Source organism: Dipodomys spectabilis, unplaced genomic scaffold (genome assembly GCF_019054845.1).
Source record: "Dipodomys spectabilis isolate Male_0828 unplaced genomic scaffold, ASM1905484v1 ptg000138l, whole genome shotgun sequence".
Taxonomy (NCBI): Eukaryota; Metazoa; Chordata; class Mammalia; order Rodentia; family Heteromyidae; genus Dipodomys; species Dipodomys spectabilis.
The window spans coordinates 639363-657782 of record NW_024870815.1 but is presented as its reverse complement, the minus strand read 5'-3'; the positions used below and the strand labels follow the sequence as shown (position 1 = coordinate 657782).

General features: G+C 32.9%; 1 pseudogene; it reads right to left on the bottom strand.

The window, feature by feature from the left end:
* Nucleotides 1–17786: 17786 nt before the first annotated feature.
* On the bottom strand, nucleotides 17787–17909 carry LOC122117039 (annotated as a pseudogene).
* Between the last annotated feature and the right edge of the window lie 511 nt (nucleotides 17910–18420).

Here is an 18420-nt window from a genome sequence, read left to right as displayed (position 1 = left end):
ATATAGACAATATTTCAATTAAAATTAGCTAACTAAAAAGATAAAGAGAAACACAGCTAATTGCCTGCTGTGTGAAAAATTAAGTTATGTTTGTAGGATATTCACAATTTAGTGGCAATTATATTGCTATGCATTAAATACAAGAGATGTGAACACAGCTTCAGAAGTAACTTTCCAAACATTCTGCTCTCATGTACAGTAACACCACAGAGAAAATGAAGAGCATTTCTATAATTGCTACTGTGTTGTGAGATGCACTGCTGGATCCATAAATGAACAAACTGTATTGTAAAGTCTGTGTACAAGATTTAAAGATTAAATAAAAAATATAGTTGTTTTCCTCAAATACCATGAAAAACAACAGTGAAATATAAAATTTATTTATTTATCTATTAACTTTTTAATTTTTTTATTGTCAAGTTTATATACAAAGAGGTTACAACTACATAGGCAAGGTAATAAGTACATTTCTTGTCAAACTTAGTACCCCTTCCCTCATTTTTTCCTACTTTCCCTCCCCTGCTCCCCACCCCCAGAGTGTACAGATCATTTCCAACCTATTGACTTGTTTATATCCCTGTTGCATTAGTTCCTCCTTGTCCTTTGTCTCACCATTCTCTTGTGACCCTTCCCTAAGTCAAATAAACATATATACAATACCAGAGTACCAAAATCACATACAGTAACACTAGGGGATATACCAAAAGGAGAATAACACACAAAAGAAGCCAGAAAAATCACATAAGATATTGAAAACAACAACAAAGAAAACCTCTTGTGTCCATGTTTTAGAGTTCATTTTGCTTAGCATCGTCTTATATGGTCATATGTGCATAGCTATTGACCTCTTCTGTCCATCTGCTAAGATTATCCTAGACGTATACTAATTATTACAAATGAGAGAAACCATGGGACCTATGTTTTTTTGTCTCTGTTTTTACTAAGAATGGCCAATAGACACATGAACTTTTCTGGCCATAAAATAAATGCAAATCAAAACAACATTGTGATTTACTCACCCCAGTTAGAATGGCTGTAAACAAAAAATCTAGTAACAGATGCTGAGGGGATGTGGCCAAGAGGGAACATTACTACACTGTTGGTGGGAGTGTAAATTTGTTTCATCACTCAGGAAAGCAGTATGGAGGTTCCACAAAAGACTACACATAGAGCTCCCCTAGGACCCCGCAATCACACTTCTGGGCATTTACTGAAATGATCACAAACAAGGCCATAGTAAAGCTCCCAGCACAAGTATATTTATTGAAGTATTATTCACCGTAGCTAAGATATGGAACTAACCCAGATGTCCCTCAGTAGATATTTGTTTATTTATTTACTTACTTACTTATGTAGTTAATGCTTGTGCTGGGGCTTGAACTCAGTGCCTGGGCACTGCATCGGAGCTTTTTGGCTTTCAGCTCAGGTTGTACAACTTGAGCCCTTGTTTTAGTTTTAGCTTTTTGGTACAATATTGAAGAAAAGAGTCTCACAGGCTTTCTTGCCTGGGCCAGCTGCAAACTGCAATCCTCAGATTTTATCCTACTGTGTATTTAGGGTTATATATAAAGTCTCTGAAGATAAAAAGAGTCTCAATTTCTCTATCTTGCAAAATTGTCTTTCCAAAGTCATGTTATGACAAATAATATGATATGAAAATGTCAATGTTAAAGACAAGTAAAGACATTCCTGCAAACAAGCATTGAGTAAATCTAATGACAATTAATGTGGCCCATACCATATGTTTGTGAGATTTTTTTAAATTCCTCACAGAAAATAAATTGTTACATCAGAAATGGATCTTAATTAAGAGAAACAAAGTCATGATGAAGTACAATGAAATGTTGAACTTCCCTATATAATTTATCATTAACATTTTGTTCCATATAATAGCAAAATATGATTACAACAGTGAATATACTTGTACATTACATATATTTATGCATTGAAATGAATGAAAGGTATCAAACAAAAACATGGTTGGGTGAAATTGTGCATGTTTTGTGAATATTATTACCCAGGAAGTTTGAAATTAATGGTAAATATGAAACTAACTATAATAGTATGTCATAATCTGTACAGTAAACACTAAACGATATTTGTGTATTTATGTGTGTGGCAGGGGAGAGGGCAGATCCTGGGGCTTGAACTCAGGGCCAGGGAGCTATCTCCAAGCATTTTGTTCAAGGAAAAGGGGAAAAAAAGCTCTTGAACCTTAGCTCTAATTCCATCTTTTTGGCAGTTAGAGAGAAGTGTCACAAGGACTTATCTTCCTGGACTAGATTTGAACTACAATGCTCAGTTCTGAGATTCCTGAGTATCTAGGACTACAGGGATGAACCACCTGCATGTTTCTTCAAAGGAGATTTTTTTAAAGCCTAATTGGTACGATACAAAATAGATTAAATCATTAAACTGAACCTCAAATGACAGAAAAGAAAAAGGATAAAAATAGCAAAATAAAAAAGCTGTATGTCACCCTCATAATGACAAGAAAAAAAATCTAAAAAACAAACAAAAAAAAAGAATGAGAGTAAATAATAAAAGGTAGTAAAATTCATAGTAGATTATTAATTGAACTTTATTAATATTTATATAAAAATAAATGATCAAAATGTTCTGATTAAAACACAGGAATTTTCAAAAGTGATCGAATGAACAATATGCCGAAATCTATTATCTACAGGAAGGGCACTTTACATATTAAGGTATCTGTAGGTTAACATAATAGGACTGATAAGTATATACCATTTTAACACTAGTGTAAAGAAACTTGAAGTATATGATTTTTTTTTAGACAAAGTCACCTTAACACAAGGAAAATTATTAGGAATTAAGAAGCTATTATGATAAAGGATGTTTTATGTATTCCAAGAAATAATCTTCCCTCTATAATTTCCAAATCATAATGCATTAAGACACATGAATCAAAATTTGATGAATTACAAAGAAAAGAAGAAGACACTACCATTGCTCTCCATCAGAAATGGACAAATTGATAAATTAATCAGTAAGTAAGAACACAGTTAATTTAACTGCACTATTAATTGACTGGGTATAATCAAAATTGTAGAATAAATCAACAGTGGGAGAAAATAAATAGACTGTTAAACTAATGAGGAATGTAGAACATATTGTACCATAGGCAAAAAGTCATCTGAACAAATTAAAATAATACCATGTATGCTCTCAGATCACAATGAAAGTAAACTAGAAATCAGTAGCATAAAAATAGCTAAAAATTCTATAATTCTTAGAAACTAGACAATTGTATGAAAATTTGCATGCTTGCAAACATACCATGAGAACAGCACACTTTAAAGTTGTTTTAAAACTAGTATCTTATTCAACTTGTCTTGATTGTTTAAAGATGGCTAAACAAAATCCTTCAATTTTTCATTAATGTATCTATTGGTTAACATCAAAGGACTACATGAGTAGAAAACACTGAAAGTGCTGAAAAAAATTAAGCATTCTCTTTCTGTATGTCCCTCCCTTCCTCTCTTCCTCCCTTCAGATAACTTTCCTCCATCCCAGCCTTTCTTTTCCTTCTACCATTTATTAATCAGTTTTTTTTTTCCTTTTTTCCTTTTCTTTTTTTATTATTGAAAGAGGAATCTGAATGATTCAAGGATTGCCTTTTGTGTTTGGTTTAATTTGGTGTTTTGGTATCAGAACAAATACATGAAATTCTTTTTTGTTTTCCAAAGAGGAGTTGTTTATGTCTGTGGCTGTCTATATTCCTGAATTACAGTGCAGTTTTTCATTCTTAAAATTATTAGGGTTACAAATGGTTTAAATTTGTATAATTATTTTCTTAGAGTTCCTTACTTTCTCTACTTTTACAATGTGTCCAAGAAGGCAAGTCTTCAGAGAGTTTCTCTTGACCTTTAAATATGACTATATTCTCTAAAGCTTGAGGATCAGAAAGGATCACAAATCATTAGCACTTGGTTTCTGTTTTTATTGTGAATCAGTCTACAAAATAAATTTTGAAAAATGTAATCTTCAGTTTCTTGTAGAGACAGCCTAATTTTCTGAACCTCGTGAACAGTTGTGATCCATATTACACATTTGAGAGTATTATATTCTTTGAAATATAATAAGATAATTTAAGTATATGTATATTTATATATAATATATGAGCTGCTTAAGAAAACATAAACTGATTTCAATTTTGTGGATAAATAGGAAATGAGATAATTTTTATGTGCTTTAGGCAGGTTAGTGAACTGTTGCTATAATTTAATTATTAAATTTTTGATTGTAGCAAAATATGTGTTTGGAAAATATGCTGGATTTAGTTATTCTCACAATAAGGTAAATCAGGTAAACTAAGTGTGGTTCTGGTGACAAGACATTTAAGTAAAATATATTGTTATGCTTCCAATTCTGTACACAAAATTTATGTGGAAATTCTGAGCCTTGATATAACATTAAAAAATGATTCATTCAAGAGTTAATTTATTTGACATTGTTATATTGTAATACAAATGCAATAGGACTTTCCTTATTAGAAAAGAAAAAATCATCAGGGTGCAGATATAAAAAGGTCTCATATGAGGACAAATCAATAAGACAGCCATGAGCAGGCAAAGGAACAAAACCTTCGGGGCCAATAAACCTGAAATCACCTTAAACATAGATTCCCAGACTCCATGGCTATGAGAAAGTAAATACATGCTGCTGTGTTCTCCCCTCTGAAGCATTTGGTTAATGACAAAACTCTTACATAATACATACACAAAACTTAATCAGATGCTGGATGCCAGTGTTCATTGAATTCGGTCTCACTACCAGAGCATTGGTTCAGCATTTACCATCTGTAAACAGCTCTACTTATCTGTACAAAAATCCATGTAAAGCAACAACCATCCTACCTACCACCTCTGGCATGATAGAAGGAAAGCAAATGTTTAAACTACCCGAATTTTATTTTCCTTCCTAGTATACATAAACTAGACTGTGAGTAAAAGCCAAGAGAAGATTAAGGTCTAGGATCCTGAAGTGAAATTTTGAACGTGAGCAGCCCAAAGATATCCTAATACTCTGCCAGCGGAAGCAAGCTTGTGTCTAGCATATGTTCCTAAATCATAAGCACAGAATACTTTCATGAGAAGAAGAGTAAATTTTACAAAGAGTTCAAGAAATTAAGAGCTACCAAACAATCCTTAATATACACCCTATGTACAAATACAAAATATTTGGGTTTGGTAAAAGTTGAGTGAATGAATGAATAAATAAATAATGACAAGCACACAGCAAAACAAATACAAATAAATGTGATTTTTTTTGGGGGCCTGAACTCTGGGCCTGGGTGCTGTCCCTCAGCTCTTCAGCTCAAGGCTAGCACTCTACCATTTGAGCCCCAGGGCCACTTCCAGCTTCTTTTTTTTTTTTGCTTATGTGGTGCTGGGGAATCGAACTCAGGGCCTCATGCATGCAAGGCAAGCACTCTACAACGAGCCACCTTCTCAGCCCCTAAATGTGATTTCTTATAGAGTTGATCTTCTTTCTCTTTCTGAAATAAGTCTAAGTTCTACAGAGTTAATTTCAACTTAAGTTCTCTTAGGGGATCTACTTCCTAATTAGGGTCAAAATATTTTAAGTCCCCTCATTGATATCAAGGGTTAAGTTTCATACTTTAATAATTCAGTTTTACAATATTTTTGTTTCTGTTGATGAGATTATATTTGACATTGTATTTGAGATTGTGTTTGATTTCATCATCACTGAATATGCTGCTAATAAATATGCAACTGAAAAGTTGGAATAATTTCACTGCAAATGACAAGAAAGAGTTAGAAAACCCTCATTTGCAACCAGGTATTTGTGGGGTGCCAGTATTCTTTTTGAAATGAACAATGAGGTAAGGGAATGGTTATGCAATGCCTACTTGCTCTATGGTGATTATAGTCAAGTGTAGTTATTTTATATTCCTATTTTACATGGAGAGCATAGTAAAAATAGGTTGGGATTATAATAACATATTTACAATTTTATGAAGAGGAGATTTTAAAAAATATTTTATTGCTATTATAAAGGTGATATACAGATAGTTTAGTTACTTAAGTCAGGTAAAGAGGACACTTCTTTTAGAACAATGTTTCTCCCTCAGAGAAACCAGTTTTTAAAATTTGAAAGAACTTATAGCCTGTTCAGTTATTAGAAAAAAAAATCTACAACAGAGAAACATTCAGCGTGTTCATTTTAACCACAAATATTATAACATGTGTGCCTTCAGGTATTGATTTATTTAAAATTATATTAAATTATATTAACTAAAATTGTATTTGCTATTCAAAATATATGGTAGAAACTTTTGACAAAAACAGAGTAAGTTTGAAAACAAAAATAGAAAAGACACATTCTTAAGCTTATTCTCTCTCTCAAAAAAGGAAAAATACCCAAAATGTGCATTTAGTTCAAATATATTTCATCTGCTTAGAAAATGTGATGATTGAAATATTTAGAAAGAGGTAAGGTCAATATATGTCTTGCTTTGATACCTTGCATCCTATCTAGTAATCACTCTATGAATTCAAAATGGCTCTTAAAAATTGAGAAATAGACTATTGTGTTTACTCAGTAATCAAACTGATTTATCATTACAGGAAATGTAGTAAAGTGATCATTGACATTAATACTTTCCATATATTTTACTGCATTTGGCAATATCAACATTTTCCTGTTACAAACTTAATTAGATGCTCTTATTGGAGTCAGGATAATTATAACATTTTTAAAGATGATGATACAAAATAAACTTCCAATGTTAGTTGCTGTTTTCCTGATTTCTCTGAAACATTTACACATCTTACACTGAATTAAGACACATGTCACTTCTTAACTTGTTTTGGTGAAATGAAGTTATTTAATGTAAATATTAGAAATTTAAGTTAATTCACATTTACCATTATTTTGTATTGACCGTAGAAAATGAGCTTACCTTTGTGTTTCAATGTTTTAATAGACTTGTTTTTTTAAATATCTTTAGCAAATTTACAAGCATTGTTTTCAGAGGAAATTGAAGTTCTGTAATCTGAAGTGTTGACTTTTGATACGTATGATGAGGCTGCAGGCTCTTGTTAAGGCAAAGGTAAGGCACCAAAGTGAACATAGGCCATGGGCCATATGTTTTGTGCTTCTTTGTTTTTTATTTTTTTTTCTTGATGAATTCACCTTCTAGAAGAGGAGAATCAGGAATCAGTAGTAAACCAATAAATAACAGTAGTAAATATTAAAAACAGTAGTAAACCAATACAAACAGAATAAAAATAGTAAATTTGGTAGTATTTTTGATGGGATTTCCAGATTATATGACTCTACTAAAAAGAAATCAAATGAAATAATCGTGTAAGTTTTCTTTGATTTTTTTTTGGGGGGAGAGGTATTTGTTTTGTTTTATTTTGTTTTTTTGGTCATGGTGTTTGAATTCGGTGCGTGGGCACTGTCCCTGTGCTTTTTTCTCAAGGCTACCACTCTACCACTTTTTTTGGTTAATTTTTATTTTGTTGTAAAGATGGTGTACGAAGGAGTTACAGTTATGAGTAAGGTAATAAGTACATTTCTTGTCGAGCATTGTTTTCCCCTCCATTCTTTATCTCCTACTATCCCTTTCCTCTCCCCTCCCTCACTCTTGAAGTTGTAAATGTATAGATAAATGTATATACAAGATGCAGGGTGCTAAAATAAAATAAAGTGACAACAGGGGTTATAGTGTAGGGGCAAGTACATACAAAAGAAACACAAAAACACATAGTACATTAACAAGGTTGAGATGCCACCTCACCACAGTTAGAATGGCTAGAATCAAGAAATCTAATAACAACAGATGCCAACGTGGATGTGGACAAAAGAGAACCCTGCTGCATTCCCTAATGGGAATGTAAACTTTTTCAACCACTCTGGAAAGCAGTATGGAGGTTCCTCAAACGACTAAAGTTCGACCTCCCCTATCACCTAGCAATCCCACTTCTGGACATTTACCCAAATGATCATAAAGGAGACCATACTAAAGCTACCAGCACTACTATGTTTATCACAGCATTATTTACCATAGCTAAGATATGGAACCAACTTAGATGCTCCTCAATAGATAAAAGAAAGTGTGATACAGACAGACACACACACACAATGGAATTTTGTGCTTTCATCATAAAGAAGACATCACCTCATTTGTTAGAGAATGGAAGGACTTGGAAAAAATCATATTAAGTGAAGCAAGCCAGACCCAAAGAAATATAGGTCCCATGTTTTCCCTTATTTGCAATAATTGGTATAAGTCTAGGATAATCTTATCAGTTGAACAGAAAAACTCAAAAGCTGTGTACATATGATCATATAAGATGATGTTAAGCAAAATAAACTCCAAAATATGGACACAAGAGGCCACTCTACCACTTTGAACCACAGAAATATTTGAGTTTTTGGTTAATTGGGGGTACAAATGTCATGGCCTTTCCTGCCTGGGCTGGCTTTGAACCACAATTTTCAGATCTGGCTTACATGTGTGAGCCAACAGCACCTGGCTCCCATAGATTTTTTTAAAAATCATAATTGCTTTGACTCTTCAGAGCCTTTTATACTTCCATATAAATCTTTTCACTACTTTTTCTATTTTTGTTAAATAATACTGAGATATTGTTATAAAGTGTGCACTTAATCTAGAGATTGATTTGAGGACAATAGCTATTATTACAATATTACCCTTCAAGTCTGTTAGGATGTGTTATTTTTCCATGTGTTAATATTTTCAATTTCCTCTTTAATATCTTATGGATTTCCTCAGAGAAATCTTTCATACCATTAAATTTATTCATAAATATTCTATTTTTGAGGTTATTGACAATAGAAATGTTATTCTGATATTTTTTCTGTCTATTCATTGCTGGTATATCGAAAAACTACCTAATTGATTTTTTAACCTGCTACTTTGTCTGGATGGAATCTATTTTTTTTGGGGGGGGGCCCAGTCATGGGGCCTGAACTCTGGGCCTGGGTGCTGTCCCTCAGCTATTCAGCTCAAGACTAGCGCTCTACCACTTGAGCCACAACGCCACTTCTGGCTTTCTTTCTTTTTGCTTATGTGGTGCTGGGGGATCGAACCCAGGGCCTCAGGCATGCAAAGCGAGTGCTCTACCACTGAGCCACCTTCCCAGCCCCTCTATTGTTTTTGACTGCATCAGTTCATACCTCTACAAATAAAGACAACTAGATGCCTTCTTTTTGGAATTGTATATCCATTATTTATTTCTTTTATTGATCTGTGTAGTAATTCGGTAACTAAAGGGAAATGATATATTTGAAATTTGTGGCTAAGCATGGTGGCTCATGTTTAGCTATGTGGGAGACTGAGTCAAGCAGATCATATTTAGAGTCTATTGCCAAAATGATTTGCCAGCCCCCATCTGAACTAATAAAATATTTTAAAAACCAACAGAAGGTATGGTATTAGGGTTATGTAAATAGGAGAAATGTAGCCCAGGCCAGACCCTTTGAGATGAAACCTCTCAAAAACTATAAAACCCTTAAAAAACAAACCAACCAATAAAAAGTTAACACTAAAAACAAACAACAAAAGACCTCAGATGTGTTTCAAGTGCTAGAATGCCTGAAAAACAATTCAAAGACCCTGAGTTTGAATACCAGTGGGAACAAAAACAAAAAAAGCAAATTTTAAAGTAATTATTAATAACAAAAATTAAGTGTTTATATTAAGGTCTTTAGAAAAAATTGTGTTTAGGAGAATCTATTCATAATCTACCAAAATATATTTCAAGAAACTTTTGCCTGGAATTAGTTATCTCTATAATAATGTGCAGAATTAGGCAGATGTTTGAAAATGTTATTTCTTTCATATATCTATTCTCTTTGAATTAGCAAGTGCAGAGGTACTAAAATACTAAACAGCACTTAATGGTTTCTATGGAAACATCAACCACAACACACCATGAAATCTTAAGATACCAGGAATATAGGACAACAAGGGCACAGGAATTTGCAGTAGTGTTTAGGTCATTCTTTTCTGCTCTGTCCTTCATGGTCAGTATCTATTTTTATTCACTCACATACATTTTACTCTATAGTTTTTTGGCAAATACATTTTTTTCTTCTGTTAGTCTTACATGTAAATCACTATAAGATTCAATTCTTTAAATCCATCTTGCTTTCTTATTTTGGTACAGATTTTCACTAGTTGTCAAAATATTATTTCAAAAAGTACAGAATAAATCATGTTATTTCCCCCAGTCTTTTTCTTAGTAAATTCTTTCATCTTTAAATTGAAAGCCACTCATCAATGTTAAAAGCTGGCATGAATTGCTTATATTGTATTTTTCTTGTGTCATCTCATTAATGTATCATTTATCCATTTGTTCAGATTCCTAAAACTCCAGTTACCTGTCATGAACTAAAATAAAACTGGGGTACACTCTCAGGGAATACTGTTGCTTTGTTTTCACAAGATATTATAAATGAGAGAATATACAATGAAAGTAAAAAGAAGATACTTCTGGAAAAAGAGAAATCTTTTAAAAGTAAGAAATGGAGTAGTTTGGTGGTAATGGGATTTGGGAACGAAGGACAGTGTGACAAACCTTTTTAACAAGGAAGGACATCTAAGTCATAAACTAAAATAGCTGACCTTTGGAGATAAAGTAATAGATAGCAACTCCAGCAAAGAGAAGAGGCTACAACATTCTGAGACAGGATAAGCTGGATTTGCTCATCAGAAGGACATTTAAGAGAAGATTGCTGGGCAGAAGATGAAATGGAAAACAGACTGATTGTTCAAAAATTATTTCTACTAATATAAATCAACTCTTTCATATACTTCTATATAAACTGCTTTTTTGGAAAAAATATCACCAACCCAACTCTTTCTTTTTGCTGTATCTGAAGATGCAGTTTGATATCATTTGTATTATAATACTTAGCACATTTATAGGTGTGTGCTGTGTAATGGAATATTTTGCTCAAAGAATTTTTTGTGATACTTCTAGATAGGAATTTTTATTTCTTTAAAAAATTTGTGTTTTATTGTAAAGATGCTGTACAGAAGGGTTAGGAATTTTTATTTCTGACTTCAAGGAGAATGCCCTCTACTCTAAAATCTTATCTTATTAAAGTATGCATTGTTTTATTTATTTATGTATTTATTCATTGCCTGTCCTGGGGACTGAACTAAGGGTCTGGGTACTGTCCCTGCGCTTCTTTTGCTCAAGGCTAGTACTCTACCACTTGAGCCACAGAGCCACTTCGGCTTTTTCTGCTAATGTGGTACTGAGGAATCAAACCCAGGGTTTCATGCATGCTGGACAAGAACCCTACCACTAGACAAAAAATTCCCAGCCCCCTTATATTATTTTTATGGAGAACCACTTTCTGTATACTCTGAAGATCATTAATATTCAGCCAGAAATTTGATTGATATAATATATAGAGATAAGTGCTTAACATAAGCCAATGTTGTTATAGCTAAGAGTAGAAATAAAACCTGGCTCAGCAATCAGAGCAAAGACTCCTCCTACTGACCTGCTGCGTTGGTCTTCACCAATACTGTATGCGTGTCCTTGGACATCACATCATGTCTTGCTATTCCTGGAATATTGGCACATGACCAACAGGTTGATGGAACTCCACAGGTGAGTGCCCGTGAGAAAGCTAATGAACACACTGGATGCTCATACAAGCTATGTGGAAACTCTGATTGGGCCTGGAGACTAATATGACCCACATGGCCTTGGGAGTCACATAGTCTCTCCTAGAGAGCCCTTATTTAACCCTTGCACAAGGCATCCCAGGAGCTGTCCTCCACTGGGGCCTCACCCATCTAGAGGGAGATCTGCTTCTCTTTTTTGTTCAATAAATCTTTTGCCATTTTTCTCCTACCTCCGTGTCTCTGGACTCAATTTTCAACATTATAGAGACAAAGAAACTATTCCAGGCATCACAATTTCTCAATTGTAGCTATTTTGATTAAACGATTCATCAACCATAATTTTTTGTTTTTTTCAGTTTTGTAATCTGGATGTAAATTCCTTTTGCATAACATTTCTTTCTTCATACTTAAATAGCAACTTTTGCCGTTCAAACCACAATGCACTGACATGGAAATAATTGTATCATGTTATACAGTTATTTTTCTTATTCATTGAAGGTGAAGGGTATCAATGTCATACTGTACAATCTTTCTAATTTCTATTCATTTATTTAATTTTTTATATATTTTAACTTTTTATGTATTTATAGGGATTTTCTACAAATCTGTTCAATTACATTCAATTTTAATAATAGATTCCAATGGTTCTAATACACAGTGATCTTGCGAATAAACCCATTGTATAGTTGATGCATTTTGAGGTCTGTTTCCTAAAATGAAAAAAGTAATTGCACAAGGCAGTGGAAGACAGGAGCTGAGATACATCTTCTAACATTGATGTCCCTACTACCATTCCTCGTCTTGATGTCCAGGAACAAGACAAGTAGTTCAGACAAGTTCCTATTCCTTTAATGTATGTATAAATGATGTTCTTTAGAAATAGTATCCCATTTCATGCAGACCAGATATGATTCCTGCTTATCCTTGAATAAAATTTTGTTGCTCTTGCTATCACAGCATCATTCCCAACAGGCATCTCCCTGTGTCCTTCACCCTCTCTTGATTCTTCCTCTTCCTTATCAGTTACGTGAATACTGTCCTCAGCTCCTTGCAGCCTCTGCTCAGGTACTGAGGGGCCAGTGTAGCAGGCTGCATCCTTAGCCCACAAGTAAACTGCTTTTCTTACCTGTTTGGAATTTGGTCATTCCCCAAACAAATGACAAAAATTGAATGGTAGCTAGTAATAACTGGTGAACACTATTCTTGGGATTATATTGATTATATTCAATAATAATTCCTTTATAGTCAACTTAAAAGTGGCATACGTCCAAATTTTGTTGCTAATTGTCAACAGCTAATTTGAAAGACTTGTTTTACTTTTTCAAAATATTTATGAAAAGAGCATATAATAAGAAACATAAATGGGGATAATAGAGTTTTTTCTTAAATTATACATACAGTTGTCCACTGGGTGGTTCTAATTTTCCAGACTGAATTGTTAATGTCTGATAAAAATCACTTCAGTATTTCTCTAGGAATAGTTATTTCTCTTTTTTTAAGTTATACGTCCTAGATATAAGATAGCATGAGAGATATTTGTCATACTTTAATTGAATTTAATATACAATATGTTTTTATAAGTAGATGCCATTTCATCTGAATTTTCTCTTTGCATGTTCATTGCTTTAAATCTATTTATACAGTCTCCAAATTAACAACTGTACCAGACACAAACCAGGGAAGATGTTATTCTGACAGCACCAAGCATTAGATCTGATTCCAGTATTAATTTTTTCCTGCTATAGAAACTTTCTTTTATGACAAAAAGACTACCACATATAAATATTTACAGAGAGATTATGTGCAGGAAATTTGTAAAGAAATGAACTCAAAATCTTACACTATTTCAAAAGCAAAACATTGACAATGCTGCCCGATTCACCTGAGCAAATCTGCATGATTTTTCACTGTTTTGTCATAAACAGTTTTGAAGTATGAAGAATATCTTTGTCTTTCCAAATTAAATAAGTTTGATAGAAATAGTTAACATAATTTCCAAGTTATATATTACAAAATTCAAGAGTACTATATTTAGCAGTTTTTCATTCAACATTTTGTTCCATTAATTGATTTTTTATTTATTAAAATGTTATCTGAGTCGAATGGATATATGATAAAATACACAAAAGCCACTTAAGAACAATATCAATAAGAATAAAACTAACTCTAGATACAGTGTTTCTACAAGAGAATGCTATTTTCTTTGCATGTTTTTCTATATCTTTGATTATTGGTCAACTAATACACAGCACAATTATGAGTCATTATGAAACTTCTTGTAATGGCACAATTGCATCTTGTTTTTAGTACTCAAGATAAAGGTTCTATTGAAATTTTTATGCAATATATTCTGAATTATATTATCTAGCAGAGACATTTTTTAAATATTCCTATATCCACATTAGTAGCTTATCCTAAAATCACAATAATTTGCCAAGAATCATTTTCTTATGACTTTGGAATTAATCATTCTTCCCTTTTGGAACTGAATTTAACATAGCCAAAACCACATGTGGGACTTTTTAGTATCATTCATTTTACCTTCACAATGCATATCCAACCTTATTATATGCCATTAGAATTGATGTTCATCAAGTAAAATTGAAGTCTGGCTTAAGGGGTCCTTGATTCTCAGTTGCTAATCAGAAAGTAAAAGAAACCATATGTATTGTTTTAACAAAGACACCATCACACATAGGATAAATTAGATAGTGGAGAGTACAAAAACACAATGGGATTCAGGTTTATTTGATATGTAATGATATAGTCTAATTAATTCATTCCATTTCAGTTGAATGTCTCTCTAGGCTTTGCCACTGAATTCTTTAGATGCAGTATTATTATTAAATATAATGAAACAGTGTTATTAACACTTTAATTTTAATTTACTGGAGAAGATGGTAACAGGAGACCTCTTGTGGTCAAAGCAGCAGCAAAGTGAATTTCTTTGACCTAAATAATGAATGAAATCTCAGAGAATAATCACAAAAGAAACAATACAACACCATCTTTAAAATTAATCTCTTGAGAATGAATTAGCAATTTTAAAACAAGAAAACATAATTAATGCAATTATTTAAAAAAAGCTTATTCTATAACATTCCAATAAGGTGATACCATACATGATGTACATTATGTTTTTACTTTAATAATCTATAGCATAGAGACAATAACCATAATAGACACACAACAATGCGCATTATGTAGAAGTCATTCCTCCAGCCCCTTGTCACTTAGATTTGTAATTAAGACTAAAATTCCAAGGTAGGCAGAAAATTTGACACTAGTGGATCTCTGTAATCCCAGGTACTTAGGAGAATGAGAACATCACTACTATGGCTATAAGACAGCCTAGAAAAGTCTATCAGACTCCAGCACTAAAATAACCAGTATGAAGTTGACTAGAGGCATAGCTCAAGTGTCATATAGCCCAGTGCCTCATGCATGAGATCTGAGTTAAAACTCTTCTACATGTAATAAAATAGATAAGAAAACATTTTAAAAGTTCATATTAGTACACCTGATTTGTTTTTTAATATGATTTTTATTGTAGAAATACTGTACAGAGGGGTTACAGTTACATGAGCAAGGTAATGAGTACATTTCCTATCAAACATTGTTACCTTCTCCTTTTTCTGATTTCTAGAATCACGTGTAGGAAGGGCTCAGTCTTGTACTTCTTCAAAATAGCAGTTATCAAGACTTATGATGTTAGTTCAGATAAAAGTGCAAACTAGAGATTAAGCAGCCTCTTGAAATGCATGCTCATTAGAGGGCAGCAGAGATAGGAAGACAAACAAGGAATCCTCATTGGAGACAGTCAGCATCTAGAAACCGTTATTCCTGGTGCAGTGTTGCAGTTACTATAATTAGGCAGGCTACAGCACTGCTCACACTCCATTACAAATACAGAGTTGAATAACAAGGTATGAAAAGGAGATACAATGTGCAATCTACTTTCTTGAGAGAACAGGTGAAGCTTAAAATGAGGTAAAAATATTTGTAAAGAGCTGAACAAGTTTGTTTGATTATTGTTTTTATAATTTATTGTTTTTAAATTTTATTTTAGGTATGTATGTATGTATGTATGTTCAAGTTTGAACTCCGGGCCTGTGTGCTGTCCCTGAGCTTTTTGCTCAGGTGCTAGTGATCTACCATTTGAGTTACACCACCTTTGCTAGACTTTTCTGAGTATTTTATTGGAGCTGACAGTCACATGGCCTTGCCTGCTCTGGTTGCTTTGAATCATGATCCTCAGATCTCAGTCTCCTGAGTAGCTATTACACAAGTGAGCCACCAGTGCCCAGCTTTTTAATTGTTATTTGTAAGGAGTTGTACAGCGGGGTTTCCATTTCACAATTCTGGCAATGAGTGCAATACTTCACTTTCTCCCATTCCTCCCCATCTCTATGCACATAGTTCATTTCTAAGTTTAGTGTATATTGAACACAATGACTGCATTTGCACACCCTTTTTACTGTGTCCCTTTTTGTCCACCTACAAAACATGAGAATTCTACATGAGCATTTAAGTGTGAACAGAAGCTTGCATTGTGTAAATTTACCTTCCAACACAAAATAAGGATGTAGGAGTCTGTCTTAACTTCGTAGAGGTAAGACAGGAAGGAACAAGAACAGGGTATAGGTTAAAATAGGTTTGCAGTGAAACATGGAAAATGGTTCCAGGCTATTTATAACAAAAAGTCCTGCAAAGCACATTCTGCTATATTGGTAGAAAATACCCAAGGTTACTTGTCATATTTATCAGCATTTTCAAAATAAATTAGTTTATTCCTAAGATTGACAGTGAACTAAAACAGAATCACAAAAGCAATACATTCATTTGGCTGTAGGAAAGGTGATAAACTTATTTTATTAATAGTCACAATGTGGAACTATACATTCCATTTTCCTCAAAATGTAACCTTCCTTTGTGAATGCATACAGAAAAAAATAGTTCTATCAATGTAAATAATGTGACCTTTTATAACTTTTAAAACTTTATAGTATGTTTAATTTAGTTTGTTTTATTTTGCACTTTTATATACTTATTTATTGAGAGTGTTTAAACAAGTTTCTGAGAATTATAAAACAATGAAATAGAATATAAAATTCTCAGTAGCTGGCTCTTCTAAAGTAATATCCTGGAGAATGAATTTAACATTCCTTTCCTAGAGTAGTGAATGGTTTTAATTTTGTGATGATGATTATGATAATGAAGGCGAGAAACAATGATGTTTTATGCATGTATAACAGAAAAATGGATAATGACATTGCAGTAAAGGGATTTTCTTTTGTCGATTGAGGGGCTTGAACTCTGGGCTTGGGCACTGTCCATGTGCTCTTCAGCTCAAGGCGAGCGCTCTTCTGCTTGAGCCACAGCACCACTTCCAGTTTTCTAGTGGTTTATTGGAAATAAGAGTCTCATGGAATTTCCTGCCCAGGCTGGCTTTGAATCGTGATCCTCAGATCTCAACCTACTAAGTAGCTGGGATTACAGGCGTGAGCCACCGGCACTCAGCAAGGGATTTATTATCTTTAAACATATGTACTATACATAGTCCTTTTAAAGTAATGTCTATATATAATGCATATACAGGAAGGAAAACCTCATAGTAACCATATCAAAGAGAATTTGGCATATACATGTAGTTACGGAATTTGCTAGCTCCTTTTAATCAGCGATAATAAGCATGTTAACTTATAATACATGTGCTCTTCTTCTAAAGTGTTCAGTATTAAATTAAATTATTCATTCAATTCCTCTAAGCATACAATGACATATTGCCTAACTTCATGTTAGCCTTTTTTATTAGTTCAATAAAATAGTTGAATATCTTAATGTATCCAATTAAGGAACACAGTTGTATTTATTCACAAAGGTACATTAAATTTTACTGTGAATTCAAGGCCTACTTGAACTTCCGACCATAAAACATAAAACTAAAATATACAGAAATAAAGTGCACATATCATAGCCATTAAGTAATTCCACAGTACTTAAAACTACTCATGAAATACATTCATAACATAATGAAAACTAATCTATGTTGGTTAAATAAACTTTCTAGTTATTGGCTAGAATATTTTCATATTTAAGAACTGAACATATTCTTTCTTTCCCCTCATATCTCCCCATTCACAATAGACCATGAAAAGGACCTGGTGCTGAGTTGTATAAGGAGTGGGTTTATTATTTCTCCTCTTCCTCCTCTTATCGCACAGCCTGCGGTAAGCATCAGGAGGCTAGATTCCACTTTTTTTGAATTGGAATTTTCATGGTTTTTCAAAGTATTATTTGCACATGCAATTTTAAATCATATAAAATTGTGTTGTCCAATATGCTACTCTGAGCTGTATGTAATACTTCAAATATAAAGTTGTATTTATTAAGAAAATAGTAAGGCCGAATTTCAATAGTCTTAAGTGACTAACAACTAACATCTTATACTGAACAGAATTTAGGTTATTTTGTTAACCACCAAAATTGCTTTTGGGATCAGTGATACAGAAGATGCAAAATGGAAAATTGGCACAATATTTGGGAAGGAAATAGAATCTTTTAGTACCAAAGTAGACAGTAGCAAAGAAAATACAAGCTATCCAAATTCCATTTGTATTGATTAAATTATTTTGGAATTATTTTTATCCTTAATATTAAATATATTCATCACATACTTTTACAATTTGATATGTTATAGATAATATTTTAGATAATAAAATAATTTTCAAATTACCTGGAGAGAAATATAATCAATA